Genomic DNA, 22,780 nt, shown 5'->3' with positions numbered 1-22,780 from the left:
TGAAGTAAGCCAGGCCCAAAGAAACATAGGTCCCATGGTTTCCCTTATTTGCAATATCTAGTATATGTCTGGGTCAAGCAGAATAGGTCAGATAAGGTGATGTTAGGGAAATGAACCCTAAGATATGTACTCAAATGATTTTTCTCTCTCTTGTGATTGTTTCTAACACATGTATAATATTATTTCTTTGTTGCTTTGTACGTCCCTCTCCCACAGTATAACACCTGCTTTCACTGTATTTGATGTCGGTATAATTTGTGGAGGGGAACAGGAAAAATTAATCGTTTAAATAGGGATACAGGTGGACCCATTGCAGCAATGAGATGTACAAGTCGTTATGTCAAAAATGAACTTTACAACATTGGTGCAGGGGGAGTGCGGGGGAGGAGCAGGGAGGATTGGTTGGGGGGGTGAGAGGGAACATGGGAAGGGATGGGAAGTGGAAACAAAGGAGGAGGCTACAATGCTTGATATGAAATGTACTCATTATCTTGCCCATGTAATTGTATCCCCTATGTACAGTATTTTCACAATTAAAAAATGGAAAATAAATGAATAAAACAAAAATACAATAAATAACCAATACAAACAGGACATGGACTGAAAATCTATATGTAAGTAGAAATCTTACCTTTACAATATATATAAATAGAATTTTTCCAGGGCTGGGACTTTAATTCATGCCTAGGGACCAGGCCTCACTTTCTTGTCTTCAAGCATGGTGAGCTTCCCCTTCGTCCACAGTGCTTCAGAGTTACCCAGGCCTTAAGTTCAAAATCAAAGGTAGGAGAAACAGCGTGAATTGCAAGCCAGGGAGCTAATTTTTTTCTGCTTTTTGCTTTTTTTGCCAAGCATGGTCTTGAACTCAGGTCATGGTAACCGTGCCTCAGCTTTCATCACCATAGGCTGGGGTGCAGCCGCTGGAAACACAAGCTATCCTGGGATCCTAGAACTTCAGGCCCTGTGCAACGGGGGAATTGCACAGAAAAAAGTGGCAGGATGGCATTTTTACATTTTCTTACTTTGCAGTATGGCCATCTGGGTCTGAGTGATCTGGCTCCAAAGCATACTTCACCTTGCATTGCTGAAGGCTTGCAGGCTACTGAGGAAGCCATAATCCCGAACAATGATTAGCCAAGCACCAGTGGCTCTCACCAGTCCTCCTTGATACTTACAAGGCTGTGATAGGAGGATCATGGTCAAAGTAACCCTAGGCAGGAAAGTCCTTGAGACACCTGTCCAACCTCAATGCCAACAAAGCCAGAAGTAGAGCTGTGTGGCTCCAGTGGTAGAGGGCTAATCTTGAGCAAGAACACCTCATGGACTGTGACCAGATCCTGAGTTCAAGGTCCAGGACTGGCAAAAACAGACATACACACAATCTGTGCAGCCATCTGGCTAAAGCAGGTCTCCCTCTTGTCCCCAACTGGATTGGACAGACTTTCCTGGTAAAGGAGCTGCTGTCATGTTGACTAGGCCCATTTGGTCTGCATCCCAGGATTCCAGGCACACCCCCATTTTTTCATCGTTCTTTTTCACCAATGGGATCCAAGAATAGTGGACATGCCCATATTACATGCTTCCCAGTAGCACCTGGAATCCCTCTGTTGGGTGACACCACTATCAGCAGTTGAGGAATGTAGAGGTGGCTGAGTGGTGAGCAAGAGACTCCAGGTGACTTTGAGGTAGAGTAGGAAACGATGTCCTAGTCAGTGAGTGGGAGAATAGAAGATTTTCTAGAGCCTGGGAATGTGGCCAGCCCAACTTTCCCGTCCTGGCGCTCAGATGTCTGAAACAATAAGAATCAATGAGAGAACTGTGGGCAAAAAGCTGCCACAAGAACACCAGCAGTATCCTCCCGACAGACCTGAAACATTCAAGAAAACAAAGAACACGAAAAAGGGAGGGATCCCCAAGACAAACACCACTGGGGAGCGAGATTGAATGGAGAGTCCAGCTAAAGGTGATGCCGACCATGGGCCTACCCTGACTTTGGACTCAGTCACAGCCACCAGGGTCCAGAGTGTCAAGGGTCCCAATCCCACCAAGGATCCACAGAGGTGCTACCTGCATATGGTGCCCACCCTGGACCACAGAAAAGAAGAAACCAGGCACTCTGTGCCAAGATCCAACCACTGAAGTAGGGAGACAGACCCGCAGGGTCAATGGGAGTAAGAGAGGGAGAAGATAGACCAGATACATGCAGCACCAAAAATGGAGGTAGAAATCCAAAAGGCACCCATACAGCGGTTGGTTTCGGCAGAAAGCGATTTACAATGTGCACTGGCCCAAGTGCAGCAGGCCGCTGATGACAGAGAAAGGGAGCATGAAGCTGTCACCAGCTGCCTACAAGCTACAGAGTGGCGTGTGGCAGAGCTGGAGATAGTGGCTTCTCTGGTCACTGCTGCAAAGGAGAAGACCAAAATGTTCCTCAAACAGCTGAATGATGTGATCCTTCAGCTCGAGGAAAATACCAGAAACTTTGATGACCTGGAGCAAGTGAACACAGAGTTGCAGGAGAAGGTGGAAGTGCTGTAGATACAGAGGAGCAACATGAAGAAGAGAATATGCAAGTTCCAACAAGCGCTGGAGGGCATTAGGTACTGAAGATGGAGTTGAATAACCTGGAGGAACAACTTCATATCCAGGTCCAGGAAAACCAGTCTCCGTCTTCAGAACGTGGAGCAGCAGGAGCAACTGCAGAGACTGGAGGAGAAAGCCTAGGATCAGCAGGAGACCCCTGAGACCCCACGATGTGCATGTGTGTGGGATAGACAACCGGAGGAAAAGCTGGCCCTGCTGTGGGACGCTCTCCACCGGGTGAGCAGTGAGAAGGAGGAGCTTGCCAGCATCCTGGACACAAAGCAGCAGATGAAGAAACATCTGCGGGAGCAGTAGGACTGCTCAGAGAAGAAGATAGAGAAATGGATAGTGGTGGCTGAGAGAGAGAGAGCCAAGCAGCTCAGGAGCAGCAGGAGCAGTCCCTGGGCCAGTGCAGGAGTTCAGAACCTCCTGTGAATGGCACATTGTCTCCAATGAGCGACTGTGGTCTGAGAAGGAGGCCCTGCAGCAGCACTTAGAGAGGCAGATCCAGCTGCTGGAGCAGCTGATGCAAGTGAAGGGCTCAACAAACTGGAGGGACCAGGTGGTGTCCCCGAAGTGGCAGGACACTCTCAAGTGCCTGGAAGCCACCAGATCACAGGAGGAATGCCTGCAAGCCCAGCTGAGCTTCCTGGCTTTCCCTGGGGAAGGGGAAGGGATGAGCCCTGGAGAAGCAAAAGGTAACAGGTGAATCCCCCCCACCACATGTGACCATCACACAGGATGGAGAGGTTCCCCAGACCAAGAGTGACATGGCTCTGAGAGTGCTCTTGGAGGATGAGATCCACAGGGGGAAACTCCTGACCCAAGAATGGTGGGCTAGCTTCAGGCACCCCATGGCCAACCCAGCAGCTCAGTGCCAGACTGAGCTGGAGCCACAGACCCTCATCCATGACCTGCCTGATGAGGTGGACTTCCAGAGTCCAGCAGGTGAGCTCCACCATTGATGCAGCCAGCTTTTGGCACACATCCAAACTATCAAGGAGTCCCTCATGGTGTGTAAAGAGCAGATGTTGGTCCTGAATGAGCTATGTTGGGAAAAAGCCCAGTGCATGCACTGGCTGTCTCAGGAGAAGATCGAGAAGAGGAGAGTGTTGAGGAGCTGCTGTCACTCCTAGCCAGGGAAAGCACAGACAGCAGTTTCCAGATGCCAGCACAGGCTGAGCCTCCCATCCCCCTCCCCAACACTGCTTCAGAAGCAACTTGAAGACAGCATGGAAACTGCCAGAGGAGAGGTCAGGGTTCCCGACCCCATAGTGGATTCCCCCAAGGAGCAGGTCCTGCCCCAGATGCCCCACATCCAGATCTGCCCACAGCTTCCAGGCTCAGGGGAGGAGTGCTCTCTCACTTTCTCCGGTAGACTGATGTAGATGACGACTCTCTATGTGACATACTGACTCTCAAAAGCGTTGGCAGCCACCAGAAGTAGGTGACCAAGTGGCTTTCTCTCAGGCCTCCATCTGCCGGGCAACGGGAAGGTTAAACTGGGGGTAGGGTAGGGCAGAGGCTGAAGGGAGTTGGCCCAAACTCAAGGGACATCTAATGGCCTATTGGTGGCCCATTGGTGACTTCTGGCATGCTAGGCAAACACTCTACCACTGATCCACATTCTCAGCTAGGATGATTTTTCCCCCTCCCAAACCCATATGGCCATTCCTCAGATAAATAGGAAGTAGGGGCTAGGATTAATATGAAGCACAAGTCTGGTTCAACCCAAAATATTCCCCTGCCCCCTCTTCCCACACCCTGAGTTGAAGTTTTTCTTCTACCATTGAGGGATGAGAGAGGGAGGGGGGAGTCCCAAGAAAATACCAACAACAGTGGCCCCCTGAGTCCCACATCCTTCCCCACACAAGTGGTCCTCCAGATTCCAATCTTACCTGACTCAATGTAAAGTCTAAACTGTCTCCCTACCACTGCAAGGCTCAGGATGAAATAAAAGTCAGCCCAGGCCTCAGCCCACACCCAAAGTGGAAGCTCCTAGTCCCAGACCTACTTCCACCTCTGACTGCCCCTAGTTAGGCCACACCCACCACTCATCACTATGATGGTGGTGATGACCTCATGGATGGATTCCAGGAAGAAGGTCTATGGCAAAGAGCAGAAGCATCAGGGTGAGCAGGGCAGAAGGAGGTGGGGTGATTGCTCTGGGATCTTCCTTGGAGCCCTCCCATCCAGCCAGAACCATGCTGACCCAAAGCACGAACAAGGCCAGGGGGTGAGACGAGATGGAGGAGCACAGGATTAAAGGAGGTACTGCTTTGTCTTGGAGGACTTGATTAATTCCAATTATAATTAATTCCAATTACATTTGGCCCATGACAATCCCAAAGACATCATGCAATGCCTCTCCGTGTTGTTGTTGGTCGTGAAGGCTGTCCCTGAGCTCTTTTTCTCAAGGCTGGCACTCTACCACTTGAGCCACACTGCCATTTTTGTTTTCTGATGGTTCATCGATAAGAGTCTCATACACTGTCCTGCCCAGACTGGCTTGGCACCATGATCCTCCAGATCTCAGCTTCCTGCGTAGCTAGAATGACAGGCATGAGCCACCAGTGCGCAGTATGTGATGCCTTTTGAAGGCATCTTGGCGAGTCTGTAAAGGAGCCCCAAAGGGCCTGGATAGACGATGACCCAATCAAGGAGCCGGGATGGGGGAAGGTTGACCTTCTAGCCATTCTGTTCCTCCAAAATTGAAGATGCCAGGTGATGTTGTATGCACCAAACACCTGGGCCAGCAGCCACCAGGCTTAGTGGGGGAAAAAGTAGAGAATACCCAAAGACTGCAGTGTAGAAATCTCTGATTTTGCATATATGTGGTGTGTGTGTTTGTGTTGTGTGTGTGTGTGTGTGTGTGTGTGTGTGTGTGTGTGTGTGTGTGCAGCCCCACTTCCTTTTTGATGGTTAATTGTAGGTATGAGTCTCAAGGACTTTGCTGTCCATGGTGGCTTTGAATCATGATTGGGGGCCCCAGGGAAGCAAGAGTAAACACAAGTGACAAGTACAATCCCTATTGTGGGCCACTCCTGCCCCCTGGTGGCCACACACGGAACATGCGGTCTCATGCCATTATCCTCTAGAGTTCAATTTGGGCAAGTTACTAGGGCCAAGCTGACTTTTGCTCACCCTGATTGCTGATGCCTGAGTAGGTCTGTTCAACCCTAGGCCCAGAGAGCTCCAGGAGGCCCAGCTTTCCAGGGCAACAGGGAAGGGAGAGGTCAGCTCCAGGCTGAGCTAAGAGCCTTTGCCCACGGATACCCTAACTTGGCCTTACTTATCACCATAAGACCTGTCAAAGAAAAACCCCAAAAAACAAAATTGGATCTGTGCCTCCAAGTGTTAGAGCTCTAGCATTGAACCAAAGAGCTCAGGGACAGGGCCCCCAAGCTTTTAGTTAAAGACCCCCAGCTGACTTCCCTCATAAAACACAGCTTGTCTAAATGTGAACTGGTAGGATTTGTGACGTGTTTCTGAAGAATGGTGATACTGAAGAAAGCACCCTAATTCTAATGACAGCTGAACTTGTGACATACAGCTATGTGCTGAGTCCTTCACAGGGCGCTATTTACTGGGTCCTTCCCTCATGGGAGTTATATGCTGAGTCCTTAAAAAGATGCTGTTTGCTGAGTCATCCCAAAGGGTGCTATGTGCTGAATCCCTGAGAAGAGTGGGCCATCCTGGTTTTTTTTAAAGGGGGCTTTTTGCTGAGTCCATTACACAAAGTATTGTACTCTGAGTCCTTCAAAAGTTGTGGTGTGTTAATGCATCCTAAAGGGTCCTGCTATGTGTGAGCCATTGAGAAGAGAGGGATGAAGTGTATTTTGAGTGCTGTGTGCCAAGTCCTTTCCATAGGGTGCTCTGTACTGTCCTTCAAATGGTGCTGTGTGCTGAGAGCTTCCACAGTGTGGTATGTGCTGAGTCCTTCAAAATTGTTCTGTGTGCTGAGTTTATCTAAGGAAGCTGTGCACTGGGTGTTTTACACAGCGTGCTTCAACACAGATTGTGATGAGTCCCTGGGAAAGAGTGCTATGTGCTGAGTGTTTCAAAGCATGCCATTCACTGAGTCCTTTACACTGTGGGCTATAGACTCCCTCCTTCAAAGGGTGCTGGGTAGAGTACTCAGCATACTACATGCTGAGTCCTTCAAGGGGAGCTGTGTGCTGAGTCATTTACACAGGGTGCTTTGTGCTGATTTTGGAAGTGTGCTGTGTGCTGAGTCATCCCAAAGGGTGCTATGTTCTGAGTCCTTGAGAGGTGGTTATCCCCAACAATCACACAGACACAAACACAAACACACATACACACAGGAGTGTCACCATGCAACTGCTTGGTGTGTGGAGTGGAGGGGGATGGAGGAGAGTCTCCTCCAGCGGTGGCGCTGAGGGGAGATTCGATCCCCTGGGCCGGTACTGGGGGTGGGGGTAATGTTGAGCTGAGGTAAGGCTGCAATTGCCATGGTCTAGAAGCCTCAGGGCCCAGTCAGGGCTGCAATTGTGGCCAGGGGTGTGGGGTGGGACCCAGGGGAGGAGGGGGCGGGGCCCAGGAGCACACTTTGGTGGCAGCAATGGCCAGGAGCTCCAGGGGCATCGGTGTGTGTGCAGCAGGGGTGGGTGGCCCAGGAGAGGAGTGTGGGGCAGAGAGAGAGCTGGGAGAAGAGCGAGCATGAGCACTAGCACGCGTGGAAATGGCTTCAGTGGCTGGCGGGTGCTCCGATCATAGTGTGGGTCCTGGCCGGGAGCGCAGAGCATGTGGAGCTGCAAGGCACGCACATCGCCACACGCAGCCCCTCGGAGGCGCCCAGCCATGGTGGCCCTGAGTCTGAGGTCCCGGTGCGAGGAGCACGGCAGAGGCAGTGGCTGCTGAGGCGGCGGCGGCCACAGGTTAGGAGGCCGCTGAGTCTGCGGTGGTGGCTGAGGAAGAGCAGAGGCTGCGCACAGCTACACCACGCGCCCGCGCTGGGTTTCAAACATGGCGCTGCTGGCTGGGACCCGCGGAGCCTCTAGCAGTCACCTGGCGGAGATGGTGCTCCCCTGGCCTGCTGGTGGCCCTGACTTGGTTCCAGCCCTCGGTTCTCAGACTCCTGGCGCCACACGGAGTCGCAGCCTACAGCTTCTTCCAGCAGCACACGTGAGTGGCCGACCTGAGCTCCCGCACTCCACAACCCCCCCTGTAAACCCCATCCCCCACTCTACCCTTCCTCCCCACCCTCGTGGACCCGGACCCTTGCCTCTTGCCTCCCCATCCTGCCCTGCCTGTGCCTCCACCGTGCCCCACAGTCTGTCCTGGCTCTGCCACAAATGCACCCCAGGGGTGGGGGGTGGAGGTGGGTGTCCACCTGAGGATCCCACCCTCATCCCTAGTGGCCAGTGTTCCAGGAAAAGGGGAGCTGCAGGGATGGGGAGGAGGGGACACCACAGAACCCCTGGCCTGGAGCAGTGGGAACCACACAGCTGTGCATCTGCACCCTACCTCTCCCTGGTGGGAACCTGGTGGCTTTAGTCAGAGGTGGGGAGCTGCACCTCCACACCTACCTTCTAGGTTCTTTTCCCTTTTGCTGGGCAGGGGTTGTTGGATGCAGAAGATAGACTCCGTTGTTGTGTGAGCCCTTGTCTTCTGCGCTCAGTCACCCTTTCACCTGAGGTCATTCCCAGAAGAGCCCACTACAGAGGTGAGGGCACTGGGGTCAGATAGAAGGTGGGTATTTGGGAGAAAAACACACCCCCGCTGACACACATATAACCGGCCTGTACCCCAACCCCAGCATTCAACAGTTCTGACTGGGTGATCACATTTCCCAGTTCTGCCAGCTTCTGCTAGTGCTACCAGTCCATCTAGTCTCCTAGTCCTCACCAAGAATTTGCCACGTTGCCCAGAAGTATGTAGGAGGGAAGTAGGGAGTCCATCCATGTATATAGCCTTTAGGACCCCATCAAAGTCCCCAACAACGCCCCCACCCCAGGTCAGACACCTTTCTGGAGGCACCTGCTTTGTTTTCTGTCCAGGCTCTGAGAAGCCACGTGTCTCGGAACTCCTTCACCCAGCATCCTGGTCTAGGGTTTTGGTGAATGGGGAGTCAAGGCTTGTTGTTACCAATGGGAAGGGTCTGGCCCTTCTGCATTATGAGAGCATTGTTCCCCTTGGGTGAGATCCCTTGGTTCTGACAAGGGAACCCCTGTGCTCCAGCTAGTACATTGCCCAGGTGAGAAACCAACAAACTCAGGAGAGACACTGCTCTGAATCTGTGTGTGTGTGTGTGTGTGTGTGTGTGTGTGTGTGCGTGCGAGAGAGAGAAAGAGACAGAGAGAGAGAGAGAAAGAGAGACAGAGAGAGAGAGAGATAATCTTTCTCATTGTACAGTCACCTTGTCTAAAAAGAGCAAAAGCATTTTATTTGTGTGTATGTGTGTATTTGTTATTCTTTTTCAATTAATGTCCAGTATGAGCCCAGCCATAATTTTTGTTTTCTCTTTCACCGTTTCATGGCTCCTTTAGAGAAGGTCTCAGTAGATGTTCCTTTCCACCTCTTTCTTCCCCTTTTCTGCAGCCCACAGTAGCTGCTGGACCTGCGTGGGTCTCTTCTAGGAGGCCTGTGTGAACCGCAGACCAGAGTGGACACCTGCCTTTCTGTCTTTAGCCAGAAGGCTCATGAGGCTACTGTGATCACAGCCGCACTCTTCCAGCCAGACAGTCTGCTCTGGTGTGTATAGTTGGAGCTAATTCAAGGTTGGGAATGAGTCTGCCAAACATAAATAGGGAATTAGATGGGAGGTAGTAGGGCAGGGGCTGTGAATCTAGGAGGGTCTGGGAAGTGATGAACGGTGTGACATAGCAGATGGTTCACCACGACTGAGGATGAGAGGAGAATCTTACCCAGGGTATTGACCATGTAAGTGGGCATCTGGGGAGGGGGCTCCGTCCCCCAGTGGTGGCGTGGATTCACTCTAGGGGCAGTGCACTGGTGGGTAGTCCTACCTGGAGTCCTGCAGACTCCAATCTGTGTCCCTCCTGGGCTGTTTCCAGCTAGGCAATGGTAGGCAAGTGTTTGCCCCTGCTGGAGCCTGCTTGGTATCAGGACATGGCTGTTAGCTAGGGCTCTCTGAATGCCATTTTCTGTAACCTACTGTAGGCTGTCTGGAAGGAAAAGGGGACCACTGACTTTGGAACCCTTTAAGTTTGATTGGGACAAGTTGAAATGCCAGCTTTTCCAGGGTTTTTTCCTTGAAGCTGGCAATTTCTACTAATGCTTGGGATAATGGGTCAAATGAGAAGGACCATTTCAGCCACCAAACAATGATATTCAAGCAGCACAAGCAGAGTTGCGGAGCCAAATGGTCTCCTGATATGAACGCCGTGCCTTGACTGCCTTTCTCCGGCAGCTGCCGATTCTCCTCCGGCTCTCTCTAGGGTGATCACTACATTCGAGAATGTTGTGGGGAGCAGAGATTGTGACCTTGCCATCTGCAGCCTGATTGCTGTGAGCAGAGAAAATTCCCAGGACCTGTACTGGACTCTGGGAGATTCAGAGACCCAGGATGCCTCAGGGATCCTTTTCTGCAACATGAAAATTGGGGGCCGGATATGGTGGACCATCCAGTCTGGCACTAGGGAGTGCAGAGGAGGCCCCTTGAGCCAAGCTTTCAACTCAGGACAACCTTGTTCACAGCTGAGTGGGGAATAGAGTGCCATACAGCTGGTCAGTGGCTGGACAGAGATCTTTGAGAAGATAGTCATCCTAGAGACCCCAGAATACAGTGAGTACATGGCTCACGTCCTTGGAACCAAAACAGTTAAGTGCGGTGGCACCAGGAGGGTGGGAAGAGGGAGGAGGGAGAACTGTGGGAGAGCTACATCAGGCTTTACCCCCACCCAGGATGCTTACCTGAGTTGGATGGGACTTTTCTGTAGTATTGTCATAGACAGATGCTCATCTATTTATCTAACAAAACGTTACAGTGTGTGCCAGTTCCTGGGGGAGAGAGAGTTGGAGTCATACACGATGAAAGGTTCCAGTGCTGGTTCCACAGCACATGAAGAAATCTTGGTTTGAGCTGGATGCTCGTGCCTCACACCTGTCATCCTAGCTACTTAGGAGGCTTGAGACTCTTTATCTCCAACTGACTACCAAAAAGAAAATGCCAGAAGTGGATTAGCAGCTCAAGCTGTAGACTGTTGGCCTTGAGTAAAAAGGCTCAGGGACAGCACCCAGGCTCTGAGTTCATGCCCAGGAGTGACACAAAGAAAGGAAAGAGAAAGAGAGGAGGGAAGGATGGAGGGAGAAAAGGAGGAAAGGAAGGAAGGGAGCATGCAAGCCTTGGTTTGGAGTCCCTAGATCAAGGGAGCCAACCATTCACAATCTCTGTGGGGACAGTTCCAGAGCCTAAAGCTAGTGTGTAGGACCAAGCCACTGACCCATTCATGACATCAGCAACTTCATGACATACAAATCTGAGTGGTCGCTGACTGCAGAGGGAAGTAGCCTCGGGTAGACCCTAGGACTCAGGGTGGGTCACAGAGTTTCAATTTCCCCTGGCTCATGGAGTTTATTTTCTGGTCAGATAAGAAGATACTGTCCAAGCGCTAGGAAGGTATAGGCTGAGGGAGTGTCCAGAGGGGGGTGGCAAGGGATTAGCAGGGAGATGAAGAGGGAGGACAATCCCAGATCCAGTGACTCAGGCCTAGACCATCAGTGATAGAATCTTCGACCCAGCCACATGGCTATTAAAAGTCCTGGCACTCTGGTTTCACCATTGAAAACCTGGCTGTCGTCCACTGCAGGATGCCTGTGCAGTACATCCATGGGCACTGGCACTTTTGCTGGCTCAATCTGAAGGTGACACTCCCAGTGTTCATTCCTCGACCAGAGACAGAGGTAAGCGTGCCACTGGAACAGGACACCCAGGGAATGAGGGCAAGAGTCAGACCCGTGTTGCCCCCAGACTTCCTCTAGGGGATTCTACGGCCCCCTGACTGCCATTCTCAGAGGTAGAGGTGGGTCTCTTTGCTGGCTCACCCTTTAGTCTAGATGGCAGATGTGGGAGGGGCCGACTGAAGGTTGAGGCTAGTGGGAAATCAGGAGGCACTGGGGTGGGAGCAGGGTTGTTTCTTTGAGGATACTCACAACCCAGGAACATTCCTGAGATGGATCAGCCCCTTTCTCCTCCCTGAGAGAGAGGGACCTAGAGCCCTCCAGTCTGCATCCCTTGGCTGAGAAATTCATTCATTCCCATATCCTTTGTTTGGATAACTAGATCTCACCTGACTGCCCAGTGTCAAGGCAGGACAGTGAGAGATCTTGATCCTTGATGAGGTCATGGGATCCTCAGTATGGATTGTACTTGAATGTCCTGACTTGGTGCATGGTCAGTCCCATCTCAGCCTGCCATGATCTAGTACATAGAATCTAGAGACTCAGAGCAGGATGGGGTCTATTCTGTGAGTCTTGAGTATTGTGTGTGAGCTTTGAACTCCCGTGTGCTCACCTGCTTCCTTTTCTTGGGTGGGTCTATGCTAGAAAAAGCTTAAAACTAGGGCCTGGGTCCCATCCCTGGTTTCATGCTCAAAGCTAGCACTCTACCATTTGAGCCACAGCTCCACTTGCAAGGTTTTTGGGTGTTTAATTGGAGATAAGAGTTTTCAATGACTTTGCTGCCAAGGGTTGCATCCAAGTGCAGTCCTCAGATCTCAGTCTCCTGAGGGGATAGGATGACAGGCATAGAAAAGCCTCTTTGGCCGGGTGCCAGTGGCTCATGGCTCTCATCCTAAGTACTCAGGAGCTGAATCTTAGGATCATGGTAAAAGCCAGCTTGGGCAGGAAAGACCCTCAGAGTCTTCTCTCCAATAAAGCACCAGAAAACCGGAAGTGGTGCTGTGGCTCAAGTAGTAGAGTGCTGGACTTGCGCTGAAGAGGTCAGGGATAGAACCCAGGCCCAGAGTTCAAGCCCCACAACCAACAAAAAGAAAGAAAGTAAAACATCTTTGCCTGCAAAGGATGGTGGAGGTGTGTTTGTGTGTATGTGGGGGGTGGGGGGAGGTAGTGGTGGTGGTAGACATTTAGTGCCCTGCTCAGTCATCATTTTAGATGGATTGTCCCAAACTCTTAGTTCACGGCAGCCGATTCTTGACCACAGGTGAAGCTCTGGGTTGGATGTCCACCATTGGACCTAAGTCTCCTCATAGGACAGTTGTGAGTAAATAAGGGACTAATACAGAGGTGTCTCTGGAGCAGGGCCAGGCACAGAGGGAGCAGGTGTCAGATACAGTTCTCAACAATTCTGTGAGCATATGACAGGAAGTTGCCGGGAAAGGGCTCAGATGGGGTCTGTTATTAATCAAGCAACAGGTGTGGGATTATGAAACAAAACATGGCTGCCTTTCATCATTACCCTGTCCCCATGCGGAAGGGATTTTTCACTCTATTCATTTTTCCAGCTGGGGAAAATGAGTCATGGAGAAGCCAGGTGACCTACTCATGACCCCAGCTGAGAGGAATCTTGGCCTGATTTCTCTGCCAGGCTTCCTAGGACCCTGTGTGTTATTCAGTCCCTTCTTGTGTGGGAAGTCCACTTCTTGTCATTTGTGGGGATTGAATTCTAGGCCTGGATGCTATCCCTGAGCTCCTCAGAACAAGGCTAGTACTCTACCCCCTGAGCCACAGCATCACTTCCGGTTTTCTGTTGGTTCTTTGAGGATAAGAGTCTCACAGACATTCCTCTGGAGCCAGCTATGAACCACCATCTTCACATCTCAGCCTCTTGTGTAGGTAGGATTATAGGTCCGAGCCACCGGCACCTGGCTTAAGTGTAATTCTGGACCTCTGTCTCTCTCTCTCTCCCTCTCTGTCTCTTCTCTCTCCCTCTCTCTTTCTCTCTCGCAGGAATTGGTAGAATGCTGGAGGAGGTGGCCCAGCATTCCCATGTGGCTGGAACCCAAGGTGGCCCTCTCATTCTGGAGGTGGGCTGTGGGTCAGGAGCTGTTTGCCCAGCCTGTTGAACCAGCCCCTTGAGGTAAGCCCCTCTGTGCCCTGGCTAGACCGTGATGGTTATTCATTGTCTATCCCATCAGTCCTTGCCCACATCCCTCTGCTACACTGTTGAAGGAAAGTGGATGAGAAGGTGTCGCCTTGTCCCCCTGCCAGCACAATTCCGGGCCTCTGACCTATACCCCCACGTATCTGACGAGACCCTGGGTATAAGACAATAAAAACACTCTGTGTGTACTACGCTTTGCTGGGGAGTGTCGTTTTGGTTAGGGTGGCGGGGTTCAGAGGAAAGACCACAGACCTGACGCCTCCCGGGGGGACATTTGTTCTTGTGACAGAGCCATGTCATTGCTGTGGATAAGGACGAAGCCTCCATCAGACTGACCCAGAACAATGCTCAAAGATAGGTAGGTTGTTGAAGTATCAAACCCACTCATGTCTGCTTCCTACTCCCAACAAGGAGGGGTAGTATAGGTGGCCTGGCTCTGGGCCTAAGGGATTATAAATGGATGGCGGCAGTCAGGAGCTCATGGCTCCCACCCATCATTCTGGCTCTTTGGGAGGCTGAGATCTGATGGATGTGACTCAGAGCAGCCCGGGCAGGAAAGTCCAGGAGATTCTTATCTCCCATAAACCACCTAGCTCCCCAAAACCACACACAAAAAAGCCAGATGTGGTGCTGAGGCTCAGTTAGTAGAGCCTCAACCTTGAATAAAAGAAGCTAAGGGATAACACCCAGGCCCTGAATCCAAGCCCTAGGACTAACACAAACATAAAATAAATGAATAGTGTACATCTTTTTTCTGACTACCAAGAAAGATGTATTCAGTTTTCTTGCTGGTACATGTAGCCAAAGGTAGGGGCTCACTTTCTTGTTCCAATAACCCTCTCCTTCTCTCCTTTATCTGTCCAGGCTTTATCAGTGCAGGACAGAATTCGGATCATCCCCCTGGATGTGACCTTAGGTACCCTCCCTCATCCACCTCCCTTGGGGTCAGGATCCTGGATGCACTCCCTGCTGGGAGGAGGAGGCATCACGTAGATGAGGATAGGTATCCCTAACACCCACACACACAAACATCCCTAAGCCAACTCAGACTAGCCTTTTCCAAAGACATTTTATCTGCCTGGATTAACCGACCTAGGGGAGGAATTTGATCCCCTGTAACTGATTATTTTAACTTGGGCTTGCTAGTTCACAGGAGATAAACGGAAGCAAACAAAAACCAAAAAGCCTTTGGTGCCCGTCACCTCTGGCTCAGGGTCAAGCCTGACATCCTGGTGACTTGGGATGCAGAGATCTGAGGATCAAGGATCAAAGCCAGCCATAAGCTGGAAAGCGAGAGAGACACTTCTCTCCATGGAACCACCAAAAAGCCAGAAGTGGAGCTGTGGCTCAAGTGGTAGAGCAGCAGCCATGAGCAATAAAACTCAGAGAAACAGCTCCCAGATCCTCAGTTCAAGCCCACAAAAAGAAATGGCCCTGTCATGTTGCCCACAGATTGCCCAGTCCTCGAGCCCCTCTCACGGAGTGTGATACAACACCTGCCCCTGGGTGGTGTATCAGGGCCTTCAGAAATCCGGTGGTGGAATCCAGGCCTTCCCCTTCATGCATTCTCAACACACACTGGCTGGAGGGCAGAGTCTGACAAGGCTGGCAGCCTGCACAGCGGAGAGGCTCCAGCTTTTCCAAGGTGATCAGAAAGGGCTTCTTGGAGACAGCACTTGAAAAGGGGTCTTGCTTAACAAGGAGGATCTGTAGGAAGCACAGACAACAGAGGTGCTACAGATGATGGGCAACATAGCAGAGCGTGTTCATTTCCAGCCAGGGCTGCTGGTGAGAGACTTGGTATAGATGTGCGAGACTGTCCCAAGACAGGCCTGAGGGATCACAGAAGAACAGCTATCCAGGGCTGGGATTGCATCCTAGAGGTAGAGCTGCCTAGCACACAGGAAAGCATGGGTTCAATTCCTAGGTCCTGCATACACAGTAAAAGCTGGAAGTGGCACCATGGCTCAGGTGAAAGGGCACTCCCCTGTAGACACAGAAAGTCAGGGACAGTGCCGGGCCCTGAGGTCAGGCCCCAGGGCTGTCACCATAAAACACTTCTCCCAGGGACCTTTCGTGACAGGTAGATGCACTGAATCTCTTAGTAGATCCATCTGTGCTTTGTGTCTCCTTTGACAGAGGGGAGCTGGACACTCCTTCTGCCCTGGGTACCCCTGGGCCTGGTTATCAGCAACCCTCCCAACGTCTTCCACCGGGACATGGCGCAGCTGGCCCAAGAAGTCCTCAGGTATCGGTTGGGTGGGGCACGGGGACATAGGGCAGGCCCCAGAACTCCTTGTGGGTCTGATCCACCCTGGAAGACCAGGCAATCCAGAGGAGGCAGATGGGAGCTTAGAGGGGGTTAGTGATGTGGAGTGGGCCCTTTAATCCCCATGACCCCACCCAGATTCTAGCCTCCCTTTGCTTTCCCTGAAGGAGGTAGAGGGGTGTCTAGGTGGTAGTGTCTAGAGAAGGACTAGGTGGAAATTCTGAAGGACTAGACACCTTAAGCCATGAGCCAGTGGCTCACACTTGTCATCTCATACCTGTCATCCCACACCTGTCATCCTGCCCACTCGGGAGGCTGAGATCCAGAGGATCTCATTTCTCAGCCAGGCAGGAAAGTCCCTCCAGAGCCTCATCTCCAATCTCCAACCCGAAGTGGCACTGTGGCTCAAGTGTTAGAGCACTGGCCTTGAGGAAAATTAGACATCAGGGACAGTACCCAAGCCCTGAGTTCAAGCCCCTCAACCAAAACAAAACAAAAAAAAATTCAGAAACCGAACAAGAAAGAAAGACACCCCTTCCTTGCTTGCAAGAGATGGTGAAGTAGTAGTGTTTCTGTGGTTCTGAGACCAGATGCTGACCTCACAGTACAGACATTTCTAATAAGTCCCCAGGTTTACCCCAGTGTGAAGCCAAAGCAGGGTAGGTGGTGCCTTACCAAGAACTCCAGAGGTTATGGCTATGGCAGACAGGGAGTGGGTGAATGGGATCTGGGGTGGAATGGTAGTGTCAATTATATGCTCTCCATCCATGGAAGAATGGTTTTGGATGCTGGTGACAAAGTCTGAAGTGTAGGGTTACATTTGGTTTGTGTCTTGATGAGTTGGGTTTTCCCTTGGTATAAGAAGGTGGCTGCATAGGAGGCTACAATGCTTGATAAGAAATGTACTCCTTTTATGGCTAGGGAGGTTGAGCATTTCTTCATGTGTGTATTGGCCATACTTCTTTCTGCTTCAGAAAAGTTTCTCTTTAAGTCTTTATCCCACTTATTTATTGGGCAGTTGTTTCTTTGAGGATTTGTTGGTGGGGGATCTAATTTTTTGAGTTCCAAGTATATTTTAGATATGAGACACTTGTCCATTGTATGGCTCAGTGAAGATCTTCTCCCAATCCGTAGGCTTTCTATTGGTCTTGCTAGCTATGTCCTTTGCCATGCAAAAGCTCTGCAACTTCATGCAATCCCTTTTCTCCAACCTTTCTTTGATTTGTTGTGTTTCTGGGTCTCTATTAAGAACATTTTGGCCTGCGCCAAGGAGACCTAGGGTTTCTCCTATTCCATCCTGTAATGTTTTCCGAGAGTCTGCTTTGACTCCGAGGTCTTTGATCCATTTGGAGTTGATTCTGGTGCAGGGTGATATATAAGGATCTAGCTTTAGTTTTCTACAAGTAGTTAACCAATTTTGCCAGCACCATTTACTGAAGAGGCTGTCTTTCTTCCATTCTATTTTTTTAGCTGTCTTTCTTCCATTCTATTTTTTTAGCTCCCTTATCAAAGATTAGATAGCTGTAGTTCTTTAGGTTCATTTCTGGGTTTTCAATTCTATTCCATTGGTCCTGAGGTCTGTTCTTGTGCCAGTACCAAGCTGTTTTGATTACTATTGCTTTATAGTAGAGGTTGAAATTTGGTATTGATATTCTTCCAGCAGGGTTCTTTCTGTTGAGGAGCGTTTTTGCTATTCGGGGTCTTTTATTGTTCCATATGAATTTTTGGATTGCCTCTTCTATTTCCTTGAAGAATGAGGTTGGAATTTTGATAGGTATCACATTGAATTTGTAGATAGCCTTGGGAAGTATTGCCATTTTCAAAATGTTAATTTTTCCAATCCAAGAGAATGGGAGTTTTTGCCATTTTTGGCTTAAGGTGTCTAGTCCTTCAGACACCTTAAACCATGAGCCGATGGCTCACACCTGTCATCTCACATGTGTCTTCCTGTCCACTCAGGAGGCTGAGATCCAGAGGATCTCATTTCCCAGCCAGGCAGGAAAGTCCCTCCAGATACTCATCTCCAATCTCTAACTGGAAGTGGCACTGTGGCTCAAATGGTAGAGCACTGGCCTTGAGGAAAATTAGACATCAGGGACAGTAACCAAGCCCTGAGTTCAAGCCCCTCAACCAAAATAAAAAACAAAAACCAAACATGAAAGAAAGATACCCCTTCCTTGCTTGCAAGAGATAGTAGTAGGGTTGCAAATCAAAACAACATTAAGATACTACCTCACCCCAGTTAGAATGGCAAAAATCAAGAACTCTAATAACAACAGATGCTGGAGGGGATGTGGACAGAAGGGAACCTTACTTCATTGTTGGTGGGAGTGTAAACTTGTTCAACCACTTTGGAAAGTAGTATGGAGGTTCTTCAAAAGACTCCACATAGATCACCCCTATGACCCACGAATCCCACTTTTGGGCATTTACCCAAATGTTTACAAACAAGACCACACTAAAGCTACCAGCACAACTATGTTTATTACAGCATTATTTACCATAGCTAAGATATGGAACCAACCCAGATGCCCCTCAGTAGATGAATAGATCAAGAAAATGTTGTATATATACACCATGGAATTCTATGCCTCCATCAGAAAGAATGACATTGCCTCATTTGTTAGGAAATGGAAAGACTTGGAAAAAATTATATTAAGTGAAGTAAGCCAAGCCCAAAGAAACTTAGGTCCCTTTATTTGCAATATTTAGTATATATATGAGTCAAGCAGAAAAGGTTAGATAAGGTGATGTTAGGAAAATGAACCCTAAGGTTTATATTTAAATGTTTTTTTTTTCTTTCAAGCATTTGTTTCTAACACATTTATAAGATTATTTCTTTGTTGCTTTGTATGTCCCTTGCCCACAGTACAACCCCTGCTTTCACTGTATTTAATTGTGGTATAATTTGTGGAGGGGAAGGGGAAAAAACAAGTCATTTAAGTAAGTATACAGGCTGACCCTTGCATCAATGAGAAGTACAAGTTGTCATATCAAAAAAGAACTTTACAACTTTCGTGGGGGGGGGAAGGGTTGGTTAAGGGATAGGGGAAAGCTGGGAAGGGATAGGAAGGGGAAACAAAGGAGGAGGCTACAATGCTTGATAAGATATGTACTGCTTATCTTGCCCATGTAATTGTAACCCCTCTGTACAGTATTTTCACAATAAAAAAAGAAAGAAAGAAAGCTGAAAAAAAAAAAAAAGAAGTTGGTTGTAGCAGGGCACAGCCAGTGGCTCACAACTGTCATCCTAGCTACTCAGGAGGCTGATATCTAAGGATCACGGTTCAACGCCAGCTTGGGCAGGAAAGTCTGTGAGACTTTATCTCCAATGAACCACCAGAAAATTGGATGTGGTGCTGTGGCTCCAGTGGTAGAACACACAACTTCATCTGAAGAGCTGAGGCCCTGCTGGCAGGCCCAAAGCTCAAACTCCATAACCTACAACCAAACAAAAGGTAGCTGAATTTTCTGCATAACTGTACAGTAGAAATGCCATGATGTGTTGTGAACCATTCCAGACATGTGAGAGGCTCTGAGTTTTGTCTACAGTTGGTCTATGATGGTAGTGCCATCATCTCTGGGGTGGAATATTCAGGGTGCTCAGGGACTGCTGAGGGTTTGGGCTACCAGTGTGTATGTCTGTGTGTTCATGTGTGTGTCTGTGTGTGTCTGTGTCTGTGTGTTTGGATGTAGAAGACCTGGGTCTTGAACTCAGGGTCTAGGTGAAGTTCCTATGCTTCTGTGCTCAAAGTTGGTGCTCTAACACTTGAGGTACAGCTCATTTCTGGCTATTTGTTGGTTCATTGGAGATAAGAGCTTCACAGACATTTCTGTGCTGGCTGGCTGGCTTTGACCTCAACCTCCTGAGTAGCTAGGATGACAGGTGTGAGACACCAGTGCCATATGTGTGTGTGTGTGTGTGTGTGTGTGTGTGTGTGTGTGTGTGTGTGTATTTTCCTCATCTTTCTCTGTCCGCTTCCTGGGTGACTGTCTGCCTCTTTCTGACCTCGGATGGTGGTCCTTCTCCACACCACCCTTGCCTATAGCCTCCTATCTGGGTCTACAATGAGTCCTAAATTGCCAGAGACCTGAGTTCAAACTTTTCTTTGGGGCCCAAGTCCAGATGTCCAAATCTTTGGCCTCCTGCAGGGGATTCTGGGTCAGCCAGGCCAGCTGCAATAAAGTATTGCCTGTCTGTGGGTGGGGAACTTAGACATGGGATGTCCTGCCCTTTTCCTCTTCTAGACCTCTGGCTGCATGTCCCTCTCAGCAGGCTGGCAGTGAGTGGGGGAAGGGAGTTGCCAGTGGCTCTGGCCAACTCCAGCTTGATAGTGGACTGAAGGCCGCCCAAGCAAGAAGGATTCCGGGCTACATTGGAGGTGAGGCCAAGATGGCTTGGAAGTGTCTGTCGGTGTCTAGGAAATGTCAACATACATTATCGCAGGCAAGTCAATCTTCCAGCCTTAGCTGGGCCTCTCAAATCCTTCTAGAGAATTCTGGATGCCCAGAACACTGAGGCACAGACTTTAGATTCCAGGGCCAGGGAATTGGGGTAGGAGAGACTGGTATGGCCAATACCTCAATGTTCTAGGCATTAGCCTTGACCTTGGTAGGCCCCCATTGTGTACGTTCACATCTTAACACAGAGCTGGCCAGAAACAGGCCACTTGTGGTGGGTCTGTAGAAGTGGCAAGAGTGGAAGTGAGATCTAGGATGACCAATATCTGGATTTAGGGCCTGACGGCGGGGGCGGGGGGGGGAGGTGAAAGTGTCTTTTTTAAAAAAAAATCTCTAAGAGCTGGAACTCAGGGCCTAGGCACTGAGTTTCCTTTGCTCAAATCTAACACTCTACCACTTGAACCACAGCTCACATTTCATCTTTTTTAGTAGTTTAGTGGAGATAAGCGTCTCACGAACTTTTCTGCCTGGGCTGGCTTCAAGTTGCCATCTTAAGAGCTCAGCCTCTTGAGTAGCTAGGATTGCTGGTATGAGACACTGGCACCTGCTAAGGATGTTAGTGTGTGTGTGTGTGTGTGTGTGTGTGTGTGTGTGTGTGTGTGTGTGTGTGTGTGTGTGTGTGTGTTTACCAGGGCTTGAGCTCAGAGCCTAGGTGGTATCCTTTAGCTTGTTTGTGGAAGGCTCATGGTCTATCAGTTGTACTACAGTAGCTCTACTTCTCAGCTTTTTGGTGATTCATTGGAGATAAGAGTCTGCCCACCCAAGCTAGCTTTGAATCTTGCTTGATCCTCATGTGTCAGCCTTAAGTAGCTAGGATTATAGGCATGAGCCACTGGCATCCAGCTGCAAGGATGTCTCTTCATACTGTCTTCTGTTCTAACAGCTGTCTACTTGCCCTGGCCTAGATCTCTGATCTCCACATCAGCTCCCAGCAGCCCTTGACTGTGTGGAGAACATAAAGCTCAAACCTGCCAAATATCCTATTACTATGTTCTCACCGGAGGGTATGTTTCCTCTGAAGCCTGGAGGAGAAGGGGGAGGAGGAAGAAGGTTAGCTGTAGATGGGAGCTAGGCTGGGAGAGAGGTACACTGTCTTAGCCAAGAAGGAAAATGTGGCCAGATGTTAATAGCTCATGCTCTCATATTCCTAGCTCCTCAGGAGGCTGAGATCTAAGGATTGGCATTCAGAGGCAGCCCAGCTCACTTTTCTTTTCTTTTTTTTTTCTGGTATCAGTAGGATCTTTTTTTGTGTGTGAAAATACTGTACAAAGGGGTTACAATTACATGGGCAAGGTAATGAGTACATTTCTTATCACCAGCTCACTTTTCTAAAGTGTGTGAGACTCTCCTTTCCCAGTAACCACCTGAAAGCTGGAAGAAAAGCTCTGCCTCAGGTGGTAGAGTTGTTAGCCTTGAATGAAAAAGTGAGGGACAGAGCCCAGGTCCTGAGTTCAAGCCCTAGTACCAAGATGTGCCCATGCACACACACACACACACACACACACACACACACACACACACACACACACACACACACACACACGTAGGTTGTAATGATGAGTTGAGCTAGAACTGGGGGCAGTCGAGAGGCACAGTCATAGTAAATTCTGGACACATAAGTTATTTCTCCCCAACTCCTTCTCGGGCTGAGGGGTCTGGGCCATAGCAGTAAATTCCATGGAACCGGCACCTCCATCCATGCATAGGGTACAGGACCAAGGGAAGAACACGTTTTTACTCGGTGCATGATTGCAGACCTTCATCTGCCGCTGAACATTGTTGAGGAAAGCAGGGCTCTGAGCCCTGGGACTCTTGGGATAGCCACTGCTACAAGCAGCAGCCAGCCACCTGTGGATTCCTGAGCCTACGAGTCTTTCATGAGCCCAACTCAACACCCACCCAAGGTGTGCTTGACAAATTTGCCCCCGTGAGTAGGCATTACCTGCTGTGCCATCTTGCAGATCTTGCCCCTCCTGGCCCAGAAACCTGGTCTGAAATGTTGACTTACTGCTCAGATCCACACTGCACCCATGACAGTTGCCATTCTGATGCCATTCTGGCCCATGTCCTCCGTGCCCCAAGGCTAAATCCTTCTCTGATACTTTGGCCCGCTCTGTAGGCAAAGGTTCCCAAAGAGTGGTGCTTTCAAGACTTGTAAGACATGTAGATATTGGGAGACCCTTAGGGGCCCACTGGAAATTACTCTGCCTAGAGCCACAGAGTGAGGTTCAAGCAGGACAGGTGTTGCTCATGGGGCTAGAACTCTGGGCCTGGGCACTGTCCCTTCAGCTTTTCAGCTTACCACTTGAGCCACAGTACCACTTCCAGTTTTCCTGTGATTCATTGGAGATCAGAGTCTCCTGGACTTTCCTGCCCAGGCTGGCTTTGAACCATGATCCTCAGATCTCAGCCTCCTGAGGAGC

At 49.8% G+C, this 22,780-nt stretch overlaps 1 long non-coding RNA gene across 1 annotated transcript; it reads right to left on the bottom strand.

Moving 5' to 3' along the window:
• Positions 1-1,599: 1,599 nt before the first annotated feature.
• Positions 1,600-4,587, bottom strand: LOC138828684 (uncharacterized). Its single transcript, XR_011372305.1, has 3 exons — positions 4,482-4,587; positions 3,950-4,061; positions 1,600-1,789 (listed from the first exon to the last, which is right to left on the bottom strand). It is a non-coding gene; the product is annotated as an uncharacterized lncRNA (long non-coding RNA).
• Between the last annotated feature and the right edge of the window lie 18,193 nt (positions 4,588-22,780).

Source organism: Dipodomys merriami, unplaced genomic scaffold (assembly GCF_024711535.1).
Source record: "Dipodomys merriami isolate MVZ:Mamm:240054 unplaced genomic scaffold, mDipMer1.0.p SCAF_1601, whole genome shotgun sequence".
NCBI lineage: Eukaryota > Metazoa > Chordata > Mammalia > Rodentia > Heteromyidae > Dipodomys > Dipodomys merriami.
Note: the sequence above shows the minus strand (reverse complement) of the source record. Positions and strands in the feature narration are given on the sequence as shown.